General features: G+C 37.9%; 1 protein-coding gene across 1 annotated transcript in view; it reads left to right on the forward strand.

Annotated features, from left to right (window-relative positions):
- Nucleotides 1-14,569, forward strand: part of IMPG2 (interphotoreceptor matrix proteoglycan 2) — an 86,880-nt gene that overhangs the window by 53,994 nt on the left and 18,317 nt on the right. The gene's annotated exons all lie outside the window — the stretch shown is intronic.

Genomic DNA, 14,569 nt, shown 5'->3' on the forward strand with positions numbered 1-14,569 from the left:
ATGCAGCCATTTCTTCTACTCACTTATTCAGCAACTCAATTTTGAAATGTGATGTCATTAGAAATACTCTTTATTGAGTTCCATATTAGAGAAAGAAAGTTAAGGGGGATTGACATTAGAGATTACATTATTTGGTGTTTATTTATTCATTCACTTATTCATTCATTCAAATATATTTATTTTGTGCTTTTCATGTGCCAAGGGCTGGACTTGCCTACAAGAAGTTTCCAGTCAAGTAGACAGATGTCTACACAAATAAGGTGATACTGTCATAGAGGTCTATTCAGGACGCAGTGGCAAACGGCGATTCACTGTGAACATGGCATCACTAGTCTTCTTGCCTTCTAATCATTCATCTCAGGCTTCTCTAACCACAGACCTGTGATGATATTGAGAATGATGTTATAATGATAGGAGTTTCAATATAAGCCAGAGGTTGCAAACTGGAGACCTGCCAGCTAGATGCAGCTATAAGTATATGCTTTGGGACCAGTTTTTTTTTGTTGTTGTTGTTTGTTTTGTTTTGTTTTTACAAAGCCAATATTTAGCAATTAGGATAGTTTTACAGAAAAATACAGATTTCCAACTTCTTTTGAAAACCAGGATGACCTGGTATAATTAGGTTCACATTCCCCTGTTGCAGAAAGTGGCTAGGGTTTGACTAAAAGGGGATGCCCCTTCAGCGATGACAAGCATTGACTAACTGGGCTCACGTGTTTATTCATGGTGCCTATAATGTGGTTCCATTTGCATCAAAGCCAACCCTTCAGTTTTTTGAATAGTGATAACTGTGGGGCATTAAGAAACAATTTGAGTTGACAGTGGAATGTTAATGGATGATAATAAGGCACAAAAAAAAAGTGATTAATTAGAAATGTGTGGTTATTGGTTTTCCTTCGTCTGTTTTTGGGCAACTGTTAACAAGATTTTGTTCTTTCATAAAAATGAGATTTAAATTTTTTTTATGGATTTGATTTTTAGAAATTATTTTAGAGGTAGGAATGTTGAGATATTGAATTTGACACCTTTTGGCATCCTGACTTGGAAAATCACATGTTGCACAGTATGCTTTCTATAGCACTAGAAAGCTTTTGAACTGGCATACACAGATGTGAAACTGGCCAGTTTAAGTTAATATACTACATTGAACTAAAAGAATTCTTGAGTTGAATTTGTTACTATAGGAACACCTATTCCTATGAAAATAAATGAAGTGCTATTGCTGGCATGTATATGTTATACCTTTCACAACGTATGACAAAGCTTCATTGCTAAGCTATTTTCTAGGGGGTACTTATTTGGAGTAGATTAGATGGTCATCCTTATTTAAAAAGTCAAGTTGTTTCCTTTTACTTTTTATGTGGCCTCCTTGTGACTGGATTTTCATCAAAGATGTTATGGGGGCGCTTGGGTGGCTTAGTCGGGTAAGCGTCTGACTTTCGCTTAGGTCATGGTCTCTCGGTTCGTGAGTTCGAGCCCCGCATCGGGCTCTGTGCTGACTGCCAGCTCAGAGCCTGGAGCCTATTTCAGAGTCTGTATCTCCCTCTCTCTCTGACCCTCCCCTGCTCACGCTGTCTCTCTCTCTCTCTCCTAGAAATACTAATAATAAAAAAGATGTTATGTATTGTTTTACTTTTAATTTTTATGGAATGGAAAAGCATATTATTTGTAGACACTGAAATTGTGTATATTGTTTGGGGATTTCTTTTTCATTGAAGATTGAGCTGCCTTCCTAGAGTGTGTCTGATCATAGGAACTGTCTGATAAAACTCAATTTTTTCAGCTCGGGTTAAAGTGTTTAAGCCATTTCACTTGGAATTTTGAAAAAATGCACATGTAGAATTTGTAAGGATATAAATATGCCTGACTCAGCTGGGTGAATGAATAGTTTTAACACATCTCTTGAAGTGGTTTTAGATAAGTAAGAGGGAAAAAAGTCAATTCCCTATATGGTATGATGGTCATCATAACTACTTTTTTGAGGAACGAACTTGGCATTGAGCAAGTGGCCGCCTTACTTCTCCTTGAATGCATGTATGATTTTAGATGCTAGAAAAATAAATGGGAAAGGAAGAAACTTTTTTTTCTTTGTTTGTCTATCCAAAAAGCCTCTGTATTCAACATACCAGATATTTACATATTAGAAAATTATCTTGGGGCATCTGGGTCGGACTTTGGCTCAGGTCATGATCTCATGGTTCATGGGTTTGAGCCCTGCATCAGGCTCTGCTATCAACTCAGGACTTGCTTCATATCCTCCGCCTCCCTCTTTCTCTGCCCCCTCTCTCTATCTCTCTCAAAATAAATAAAATTTTTAAAAAACATTAAAAAGAAAAAGAAAATGGTCTTTCCTCTATCTCTCTGCTCTGTTTACCTGGGTCTTATAGACCTGGGGACATCTGCTAACCTGACTGAGAATGGACTGCCAAGGCTGTTAGCTCACGTTTCTCCTCTAGGAATCCTTTTGCCATCTGGTTATAGACATTTGTATGTATCTCTCAGTGAACAGTCTGGTATAATGGGGAAAACACTGGGACAGAGAAGTCCCTGTGTAGTTCTGAATTTTTCCTCTATTTTCTGTGACTGTGGGCATTTCACTTCTATGAAACTCAGTTTCTTATCTTTAATAGGCAAGACTATTAGACTACATGATTCAAGAGTCCTTTTCTAGTTCTAAAATTTGATACTTTATATTATTCACACACATGCATATGCTTACCTCCCTAAGATGGTATTGAAACTCAGTTTCCAGTGTGTGAAGGGAGAGTATTCCCACATAGCACCACCTAATTCTCCAAACACCAGCTGGGTATCCAAGGATTCAACTCCATTCTGACACTAATTACCCAGAAATAGCATTAGATTCCACAGGTTAAGGGCTCGGTTCTACAAGACTGCCTCTGCACTTCTACCTCAGACACACGTTATTGCAAGCCTGTGTTGCTACCTGTGTTTCTGACCAACCAGCTATAAATCATAAGTTCCCATGACTTTGTCCTCAGATTTGATTAATTTGCTAGGATGGCTCACAGAACTCAGAGAAACATTTTGCATACCAGATTGCTGATTTATTATAAAAGTATACAGCTCAGGAACAGCCAGATGGAAGAAATGCATAGGACCAGGTATGTGGGAAGGGGTGCAGAGCTTGCAAGGTGTGCCATTCTCCCCCAGTCTCCAGGTGTTCATCAACCCAGAAGCTCTCTGGATCCTATCCTTTTGGGTTTTATGGAGGCTTCATTATGTAGGTGTATTTATTTAAATCATCAACCATTGGTAACTGATTCAGCCTCTAGTCCCTCTCTCTATCCTGGAGTTCTCAGGTGGGACTGAATGTTCCAACCCCTTAATCACATTGTTGATTTCATTGGCAACAAGCTCCCATCCTTAGGTGCCCTCTAAAAGTCACTTCTTTAATGTAACAAAATACACTTTAGTAATTCTTAATACTTAGAAACTTCCAAGGGTTTTGGGATCTGTGAGCCAAGAATTGTGGACACTAAGACCATATATATATATGTATTTTTAATAAATTACAATATTGTGCCTCTTTTCCTAACATGAGATTTATAAACCAAAGGAAGAAGGTTTTTTAAGTAACTGAGCTTCTGGCAATATGAAAGCTGGCATTTTTAATTTTTTTCATTTCACACTCTGTATTTGAATTTATTGTCTTTTCATGTATCTGGAATTGAACTCTTGCTCTTTTCATCCAGATTAGTTTTTCTTTTTTTTTTTTTCCTTCTCAGGTTTACCAAGATATAACGGACATATAACATTGTATAAGTTTAAAATGTATGTGGTAATTTGATACATGTACATATTGGGAAATGATTACCATGGTAGGGGTAGTTAACACCTCCATCACCTCACATAATTACCTTTTTTTTGTGTGTGTGTGTGTGGTGAAAACACTTAAGATCTACTCTCTTAGCAATTTTCAGGTATGTTAACTGTTTACTATAGTCATGTTTAACTATAGTCATGTTTAACATTAGATCCCCAGAACTTATTCATCTTTTTTTTAAAAGAACTTTTTTATGTCTTTATTTTATTTTATTTTTTTATTTTATTTATTTATTTTTTACAAATAGTTTATTGTCAAATTAGTTTCCACATAACACTCAGTGCTCATCCCCACAAGTGTCCTCCTCCATGCCCATCCCCCCTCCCCCCCACATCCATCAGTCCTCAGTTTTTGTCAGCGTTCAAGAGTCTCTCATGGTTTGCCGCTCTCCCTTTCCCCCACCATTTCCCCCCTTCTTCTCCCCCTTGGTCCTCTGTCAAGTTCCTCCTAATCCTCCTATACGTGCAAACACATGATATTTGTCCTTCTCTGCCTGACTTATTTCGCTCAGCATAACACCCTCAAGGTCCATCCATGTTGCTACACATGGCTAGATTTCATTCTTTCTCATTGCCATGTAGTATTCCATGGTATAGATAAACCACATCTTCTTGATCCATTCATCTGTTGATGGACACTTAGGGGAGTTCTATTGTTAGTTTCCTGAGGAACCTCCACACTGTTTTCCAGAGGGGCTGTACCAGTTTACATTCCCACCAACAGTGTAGGAGGGTGCCCATTTCTCCACATCCTCGCCAGCATCTAGAGTTCTCTGATTTGCTCATTTTAGCCACTCTGACTGGCGTGAGGTGGTATCTCAGAGTGGTTTTGATTTGTATTTCACTGATGAGGAGGGATGCTGAGCATCGTTTCATGTGTCTGTTGGCCATCTGGATGTCCTCTTTGGAGAAGTGTCTGTTCATATCTTCTGCCCATTTCTTCACTGGGTTGTTTGTTTTTCGGGCGTGTAGTTTGGTGAGTTCCTTATAGATTCTGGATATTAACCCTTTACCTGATATGTCATTTGCAACTATCTTTTCCCATTCCGTTGGTTGCCTATTAATTTTCTGGGTTGTTTCCTTGGCTGTGCAGAAGCTTTATTTCTTTATTTTATTTTGAGAGACAGAGACAGAGAGTGAGCGGGGGAGGGGTAGAGAGAGAGGGAGACACAGAATCCAAAGCAGGTGCCAGGCTCTGAGCTGTCAGCAGAGAGCCCAGATTTGAACTCGTGGTCTATGAGATCATGACCAGAACCAAAGTCAAATGCCCAACCAACTTAGGCACCAGGCGCCCCAAGAACTTATTCATCTTATACCTGGAAGTTTGTATCCTGTGACTGGCATCTCCTCATGTCCCCACCCCCTACCCCTGGAAAGCATCATTCTTGTCTCTATTTCTGAGAGTTTGCCTTTTTTAGATTCCACATATAAGTGATATCAGGCAGTATTTTTTCTTCATCTAGTTCATATCACTTACCATAATGCTCTCAGATGTATCATGTTGTCACAAATGGATTTCCTTCTTTCTCATGACTAAGAAGTATATATACTTTCATTGTATGTGTGTGTAATATATAGGTATATATATATTACATCTTCTTTATCCATTCATCCACTGATAAGACACTTAGATTGTTTATGTATCTTGGCTATTGTGAAGCCATGGCACAAGGGTGCAGATACCTCTTTGATAGACTGATTTCATTTCCTTTGTATATGTACCTAGAAATGGGATTGCTGAATCATATGGTAATTGTATTTTTTATTTTTTGAGGAACCTCTGTATTATTGTCCATAATGGCTATACCATTATATTTATGTTCCTACCAATATAGTAGACATTTGTATGTATTTCCTAGTGAACAGTCTGGTATAGTGGGAAAGCACTGGGACTGAGAACTCTGGAAACTCAGGAGTGTAGTTCTGAATTTTCCCTCTATTTTCTGTGACTGTGGGCATTTCACTTCTATGAACCTCAGTTTCTTATCTTTAATAGGCAAGGTTAGACTTGGTAGGATGGTATATGATTCTTCTAATTTGCTCTTGAATTCAGTTTGCTAATATTTTGTTGGCAATTTTTATGTTATATTCATCAGGGATATTGGTTTAGCACTTTGTGTTTTTGGTAGTATCTTTGTCTGGTTTTGGTATCAGGGTAATGCTGGCCTTGTAAAATAAGTTTGGGAGTGTTCACTCCTGTTTCATTTTAGGGAAGGATTTCAGAAGTACTGGATTTGATTTTTCTTTAAGTGTTTGGTAGAATTACCAGTGAAACCATCTGGTCCTGTATATGTTTGTTATGTCCATTTGGTCTAAAGTATAGTTCAAATACATCATTTTTTTAAATTGATTTTTTTCTCTGGATTATCTAGCTATTATTAGAAGTGGGAATGTTGCAGTCTCTTATTATTCTTTTATTTATATGTTAGCTAGTTAGCATACAGTGCAACATTCAAGGGTAGAATTCAGTGATTCATCTCTTACATACAACATCCAGTGCTCATCACAACAAGCACTCTACTTAATACCCATCACCCGTCTAGCGCATCTCCCACTCAACTCCCTCCATCAATTCTCAGTTTGTTCTCTGACATTAAGACTCTCTTGTGGTTTATCTCCTCTCTCCTCTTCCTGCCTCCCATATATGTTCATCTGTTTTATTTCTTAAATTCCTCACATGAGTCAAAACATATGGTATTTGTCTTTCTCTGGTTCACTTATTTCCCTTAGCATAATAAATTCTAGCTCTATCCACGTCATTGCAAAAGGAAAGATTTCATTCTTTTTGATGGTTGAGTAATATTCAGTTGTGTATATATGTATGTATATATACACCACATCTTCTTTCTCCATTCCTCAGTTGATGGACATTTGGGCTCTCTCCGTAGTTTGGCTATTGTTGATAATGCTGCTATAAATAATGGATGCATGTACTCCTTTGAACCAGCATTTTTGTATCCTTTGGGTAAATACCTAATGGTGAAATTGCTGGATCATAGGGTAGTTCTATTTTTAGTTTCTTCAGGAAGCTCCATACTGTTCTCTAGAGTGGCTGCACCAGTTTCCATTCCCACCAACAGTGCAAGAGTGTTCCCCTTTCTCTGCATCCTCACCAACACCTGTTGTTTCCTGTGTTGTTAATTTTAGCCATTCTGCCAGGTGTGAGGTGGTACCTCAGTGTGCTTTTGATTTGTATTTCTCTGATGATAAGTGAGGAAATCCCCTATTATTATATTGTTATCCACCTCTCTCTTCAGATCTGTTAATATTTGCTTCATATATACCAGTGCTCCAATGTTGGGTGTCATTATATCTACAATTGTTGTATCCTCTTAATGAATTAACATCTTTATTATTATATAATGACCTGGTTGGTCTCTTGTTACAGTTCTTGACTTAAAGTCTATTTTGTCTGATGTAAATATAGCCATACCTGCTTTCTTTGTTTTTCTTTACGTATGGAATATCTTTTCTCATCCCTTCACTTTGAGACTTTATGTATCTTTAACTGAAGTGAGTCTGTTGTGGTCAGCATATAGTTGGATCTTGTTTCTTATATATTTAGCCATCTTTTACCCTTTGAATGGGGAATTTAGTCCATTTACATTCAGAGTAACTTGATAAGTAAGTTATTTCTGCCATCTTATTGTTTTCTGTCCCTTTTGTAATTCCCTTGTTTCTTTGTTTCTGTCCTGGTGTCTTCTCTGTGAATTGATTATTTTCTCTAGTGGAATGCTTTGATTCTCTCTTCTTTTTTGTGTGTGTATCTACTGTAGGTTTTTGCTTTATGGTGACCATGAGGCTTTCATAGAACATCTTAGAGATATAGCAGTCTATTTTATGCTAACAACTTAACTTTGATGGCATACAAAAAAAAACACTACCCTTTTACTTCCCTCTACTTTTGTCTTTTGATATTACAACTTAATTCTTTTTATATTGTATTCATTAGCAAATTATTATGGCTATAGTTATTTTTAATACTTTTGTCCTTTAACCTTTTTACTAGAGTTCAGAGGTTAACACACAATATTACCCACATTACAATATTTTATTATATACTACTTTACCAGTATGTTGTATATTTTCATATATTTGCATGTTACTAATTAGCATCCTTTTATTTCAGTTTCAGCATTTCTTGGAAGGTTGGTCTAGTAGTAATGAACTTCCTCAGCTTTTGTATATCTAGGAACATCTTTATCTCTCCATTTCTCAAGGACAGCTTTGTTGGATAAAGTATTCTTGATTGGCAGTTTTCTTCTGTCAGCACTTTGAATATACTATCCCACTTTGTACTGGCTTTAAAGTTTCTACTGAGAAATCCACTGACAGCATAATGAGGACTCCCTTGTAAGTCAGAAGTTTTTCTCTTGTTGCTTCAAGAGTCTCTTTTTGTCTTTGATTTTTGATGGTTTTGTTATAATCTGTCTTGGAGAAAGTCTTTTTGAGTTGAAGTTGCTGGAGGTTCTATGAGCTTTATGAACTTGGATGGTCAAAATTTCCCTATATTTGGGAAAGTCTCAGCCACTAGTTTTTAAAGAAAACTTGTCGGAGACTGGTTCTGGCTGGGGCCTAGGGGTCCCTGAAGGATGGGCGGTGTCGGCGAGGGAGGGGTGAGAGAGCCCTGAGAATCTTTCTGGTCACCAGGCAGGCATCTCTGCTCTGACTGGGGCTCAACTTTATTTTATCATTAAGTGTTTGGGGGATGGCACAGAGGTGGCATTTGCCTTAAACAATGATTTCTGATAACAAACTTCTTTGATATGTAAGAATTTCCCAGAACATAGATTTGTAGAAGACTCATGCATAACCTTTATTAATAGTGATTGAGGTAGCGGATTTAGATGTTTATCCTATGGGGAAGGAAGGTATCTTTACCATACCAGACATGGTTTTTAGCATAAAAAGGGTGAAGTTACTTTTTTGTGGGCAGGGGTCAAACAGGTCTTTCAGAAAACACCTCTGCTCCCATAATCACAAAAGAAGTTCCTCAATAGGTTCCTTCACAGGGAGCAATCAGCATATTCAAGGCCAGAAAATGCTCCAAGCAGAAACAAGTGGGTAGGGGTGGATATCTGTCCTTAACTCTAAATTAGGGTCTTTGTCTCAGAGCCAGACTCAATTGTAACTCGTGTTCTTAGCCCCCCCTTATTATCTAAGTCTTGGATCTGCAAGGCCCATATGAAGAGCCTTTTGACAATCATCCACAATGCTTTCATCTGAAGTCTCTTTTTGAAAAGGCAGTACTATGCTTTTCCTTATGAGCAATCTGTGTGGGGAATATCAGTCTGATCTGGAATATTGTGAGGCCTGGTCAATACCAGCAACCTCATTTCCAACATGAGCCAGTAATAGCAGAAGGAGATACCAGTTTTCGTTTCTCATGCCAGGAGCTATGCAAACGCTACCATTTCCTCGCTGTGCTGTCATCCAGCGAGGCCAGTGAGGCTCCCAGCATATCCCCCTTTTTTATTATATATTTTTAAAGACTGGAAAAAGACAAAGGACAATTAATGTGGCTCCAAGGATCAGACTGATATTTATAAGAAAAGGAAGCTACATTACTGAAAAAATTATGCAGTCCATCTAGAAAGGACACTGCTACCTGGGAAGGAAAAACAAAGGTAGTAAAACAAGGGAAGTATCAAGGAGAACAGGACCTGCTGCAGACAGATGTCTGTTCTCATAATCACAAAGGGAGAGGTTGCTATTATAATTTCTTTCACAGGGTGCAGTCATCATACCAGGGCCAGAATAAGCGGACAGTTACTTCCAATATCAATTAACAAGGTACCTTGGGGGTCAGTGCTCAAGCAGAAATAATTGAGTGGGGGTGGATATCGGTCGCCATCTGACAGCAAGAGACCGTGCAACCTCACAAGGAGTATTCTCAACTTATGAGTTCAGAAAGGCTCCCAACATCTCTTCCCCTTTCTTATTTTGTAAATTAAGGTCGTGTAACTCAAAGTTTACCCTGTGAAAGCCTCAATTGGTTATTTTGAAGCTACAGGGCACAAGGCACAATATGAGCACTAACACTCCAGCCACCATGCCAATAGTTGTCAAGAGTGAATTTAGTTCCTGAGCACTAAAGAAATTTTGTAGCTCTTGTAGAAATGAGGTTGCAACCTGTGAAGGAGAGACAAAGGTAGAGGATGCATTAATAGCCTGAATCTGTTCATGAAGGGTTTGGACATCAATGCTAAAATTAGAATGATTCCAAATACCAAGTAGGTGATTTTGGATATTCTCCCAAGTATGGATGGTATCATTATGTTGGAGAGGAGTAACACAGATGCAATTATACTCCTGTGACATCGAAGAGCCAAATGGGATTTTAGAAAACTTAATTCATTTCTGATAAACAGTACTGCCCCTTATAAGGCATTGACTTTAGTGTCCAAATTCCAGTCAATTATTTCTTGAGTGGCCAATGCAAAAGAGACATTTCTAGTTAACTGATTAACATGTTGGCTGTATGTACCTCCTGGACAAGTGAGACAGTGGAAGCAGCCACAGACCCTATGATGGTGTTGGACTGACCCCTTTATCATTATGTAATGCCTTTCCTTCTCTTTTATTGTAATAAAAGAGTGATGAGTACACCTGTACCAGCTTTCTTTTCATTTTCATTTGCATGAAATATCTTTTTCTATCCCTTCACTTTCAGCCTTTGCATGTCCTTACTTCTCAAATGAATCTCTTGTAGGCAGCATATAGATGAGCCTTGTCTCAGCCACTTTTTGTCTTTTGATTAGGATATTTAGTCCATTTATACTTAATTATTGATACGTATCTACTTATTGGCATTATGTTAATTGTTTTCTGCCTTTTTTTTTTTTTTGTAGTTCACTTCTGTCCCTTCTTTTTCTCTCTTCACTTGTAGTTTGATAACATTCTTTAGTATTGCATTTAGATTCCTTTCTAATTTTCTTTTATGTATTTACTACAAGTTTTGCTTTGTATAATTACCATGAGATTCACATATGTATATGTATGTATGTATATGTATGTATGGACATAACAGTCCATTTTAATTTGATAGGAACTTAAATTTGAATACATTTCAACACTCTACATTTTTAATCCCCCCCCATATTTGTTTTTAATGTTTATTTATTTATTTTGAGAGAGAGAAAATGTGACTAGGGGAGGAAAAGATAGAGGGAGAGAGAGAATCCAAGCCTACCTCAGGCTTGATCTCGCAACCATGAGATCATGACCTCAGTTGAAATCAAGAGTCAGGTTTTTAATCAATTGAGCCACACAGGTTTTATGCTTTTGATGTCACATTTTACATCTTTTTATCTTATATATACCTTAACTGATTATTGCAGTTTTAATTTTACTACTTTTGTCTTTTGACCTTTATGATAGCTTTACAATTGATTAACCCATTACTTTTATAATATGTTTAACTTTTCCTATGAGACTTACTTTTGCATGTTTTCTTGTCATTAATCAGTTCCGTTGCTTTTCAACTAAAAGAAGTCTCTTTAATATTTCTTGTAAGGCCTGTTTAGTGGTGATGAACTCCCTTAGCTTTTGCTTATCTGAAAAACTCTATCTTTACCTCTTTCTGAATGATAATCTCACTGTAGGTGAGTATTCTTTCCTTTCAGTACTTTGAAAACTTTATGCCACTACTTTCTGGCTTGCATTGTTGCTGCTGAAAACTCTGCTGACAGCCTTATGGGGTTTCCCTCGCACTTAATAACTTTTTTTGTTGTTTTTCCTTGTGCTGGATTTAAGAGTCTCTCTTTATCTTTTGATATTTTAATTATAGTGTGTCTTGGTGTAGATCTCTTTAGATTTATCTTTTTTTGGAAATCTCTGTGCTTCCTGGAATTGGATGGTTTCCTTCTCAGATTAGGGAATTTTTCAGCCATTATTTATTAAAATAAGTTTTCTGCCTCTTTCACTCTTCTCTTTCTGAGACTTCTAAAATGTGTATATTATTCCACTTGATGTTTTCTCATAGGTCCCTTAAGGCATTGTCACTTGTTAAAATTATTTTTTCTTTTTGCTGCTCTGTCTGGGTGAGTTTAATTGCTTTGTGTTCTAGCTTGTTGATCTGTGTTTTCCTGCTTCTTCCAAATGCTGTTGAAAGCCTCTAATGTACTTTTTAGTTATTGTATCCTTCAGTTCTGTGACTTATGTTTGGTACTTTCTTATATTTTCTCTTTGTTGACGTCCTTGCTGTGCACATCCCTTAGTCTTCCAAGTTTGGTGAGCATCTTTATGAATATTATTTTGAACTTTGTTTCAAGTAGATTATTTTTCTCTATTTCATTAAGGTCTTTTTCTGATATTTTGTCTTGTTCTTTCACTTGGAACATATTCCTCTATCTCCTCATTTTATCTGATTCTTTGTGTTTGTTTTCTATGTATTAGAGAAATCGTCTACCTCCATGAGTCTTGTAGGAGTGTTCTTAAGTAGTGATTTTATCCCTGGGTGCCAGAAACACAATCCCCTCTAGCCACCAGAGCCAAGTATTCTATGGATGATCCCTGTGTGGGTTGTATGCACATGCTGGGAGGTGGCGTGGGGAGTGTGTGGGTGGGGTTCTTGCCCAGGCTGATATATTTTTGGCAGGGGTGAGGTCATGGTGTCTCCTCACTGACTGTATTGGGCTGGGGTGGGAAGGATATAGCACTTGCCTGGCTGGCTATGGCTCAGCTGTGGCATGGGGTGTGGGGTGGTGTTTGCCTGGCTGGCTGTGATGTTCCTGTGATGTGGGATGGGAGCCCCACATGTGCTGGCAGTGTGGAGGGAGATTGCCCCTGGCATTAGTAAGGTAGAGTGAGATTGCAAAAATGGCACCTACCAGTACTATTGTCCTTAGAGGAAGCTCTAACAGGTCCCTTCCTTTTTGACAGTTACTTTAAGATTAGTGTCTCCTTTACATACGGTTTATGTGCTTTTCAAACTTCTGCTTTTTAATACCATAAGATTCAGTAATGCCACTACTTGTTTCTTACTCAAAGAAAATGAAAACTCTAATTAAAAAAGATACATACTCCCCTATGTTTAAGATATTGAAGCAACCTAAGTGTCCATCACTAGGTGAATAAAGAAGATGTGGTGTGTATATATATGTGCAATGGAATGATATTCAGCCATAAAAAGAATGAGATATTGCCAATTTCAACAACATGGATGGACCTAGAGGGTATGCTGCTAAGTGGAGTAAGTTAGACAGAGAAAGACAAATACCATATGACTTTATGTGGAATTTTAACACACACACACACACACACACACACACGAACAAATGAGCAAAAAAAGCAGAAACAGGTCCATAAACACAAACTGATGATTATCAGAGGAAGGTTGGTGGGGTTTTGCATGGCTGTTAGAGAGAGGGGGAGTGGGAGGTACAGGCTTCCAGCTATGGAGTGAATGAGTCATGGGGATGAAAGGTACAGCATAGGGATTATAGTCAATTATATTATAATAGCATTCTTTGGTGACAGATGATAGCTACACTTGTGATGGACACAGCATAATTTAGAGTTGTAGAATCACTATGTTGGACACCTAAAACTAATGTAAAATTGTGTATCAACTCTACTTCAATTGAAAAAAGATGAAAAACTCCCTTTAAAACAACAAACAAACAACAAACAAACAAGCAAACAAAGATATTGCTGCTTTTGCACTGGGTCCTAGGGCGAGTAAGTCTTGAGTGAGTCCTTTAAGGTCAGGTTCTCCATTCCCAACAGTTCTGGACATAATCCCTGTTGGTTTTTTGTTTGGATGGCTGGTCTCAGGGGTGCAGGACTGAAGGGCTGAGGTGTATGATGTGGAGTGCAAACTCCTTGCTCCTCAGGAAAAAGTTCCATATTGGTGAGATTTCATTCTGATTGTGGATTGCAAGTCTTTGAGTGGGTTTTGGTGAAAGCATATCTCTGACTCTCCTAGTCAACTCAGTGTGGCCCTTTTTTTGTTGTGGACATGCTGTTTATCTAGTTTTCAGGACTTTTCCAGAAGGAATTTTTTCATATGTAGCTCTTTATTTGCTGTGTACATAGGTGGAGGTGTGTTCAGTGTCTTCCAAGCTGACATCTTGAACCCAGCACCAGGGGGTTTCTTAAAGGGTCTACCTGATGAGAAATACAATTCAACAATGAACCAAGTATTTTAGAAACACAGCCTGTAATATTGTAGCCAGAATATGGTCAGCCTGTATCTTCTACTGGAGAGTTTTTAAAAGTACCATGTCTAAGTCCTATCCTCAGCCAATTAGGTTGGAATCTCTAGGGTGTGAGGCCTGGACATTGGTGGGGTTTTTTTTTTGTTTTAATTAATTAATTAATTAATTGAGAGAGAGAGAGAACCCAAGCAAGCTCCACACTGTTAGCTCAGGGCCACATGCGGGATTGATCTCAGGAACTGTGAGATCATAACCTGAGTTGAAATCAAGAGTCAGACATTTAACCAATTGAGTCACCCAGGTGCCCCAGTGTCTTAAAAAGTTTTCATGTGATTTTAATGTTATTTAGGGTAGAGAATGATTGTTCTTTTCTATTTTCTTTTTTCAGTTTTTGCTCAGGAACTATTTCATGAATTTCTTCTATACATACGGCACTTCTTATTTTTCATTTTTTAGAAGTAAGCATAGATTGAAGTATATAAACTCCCACCAAATGCTGTGACCATTTTACCCATTAGCGTCACCACTCAACTTTTCTGTATAGACTTATCTTCATATGATTA

This window comes from Hyaena hyaena, unplaced genomic scaffold (assembly GCF_003009895.1).
Source record: "Hyaena hyaena isolate Hyena2069 unplaced genomic scaffold, ASM300989v1 scaffold_1522, whole genome shotgun sequence".
Lineage (NCBI taxonomy): Eukaryota > Metazoa > Chordata > Mammalia > Carnivora > Hyaenidae > Hyaena > Hyaena hyaena.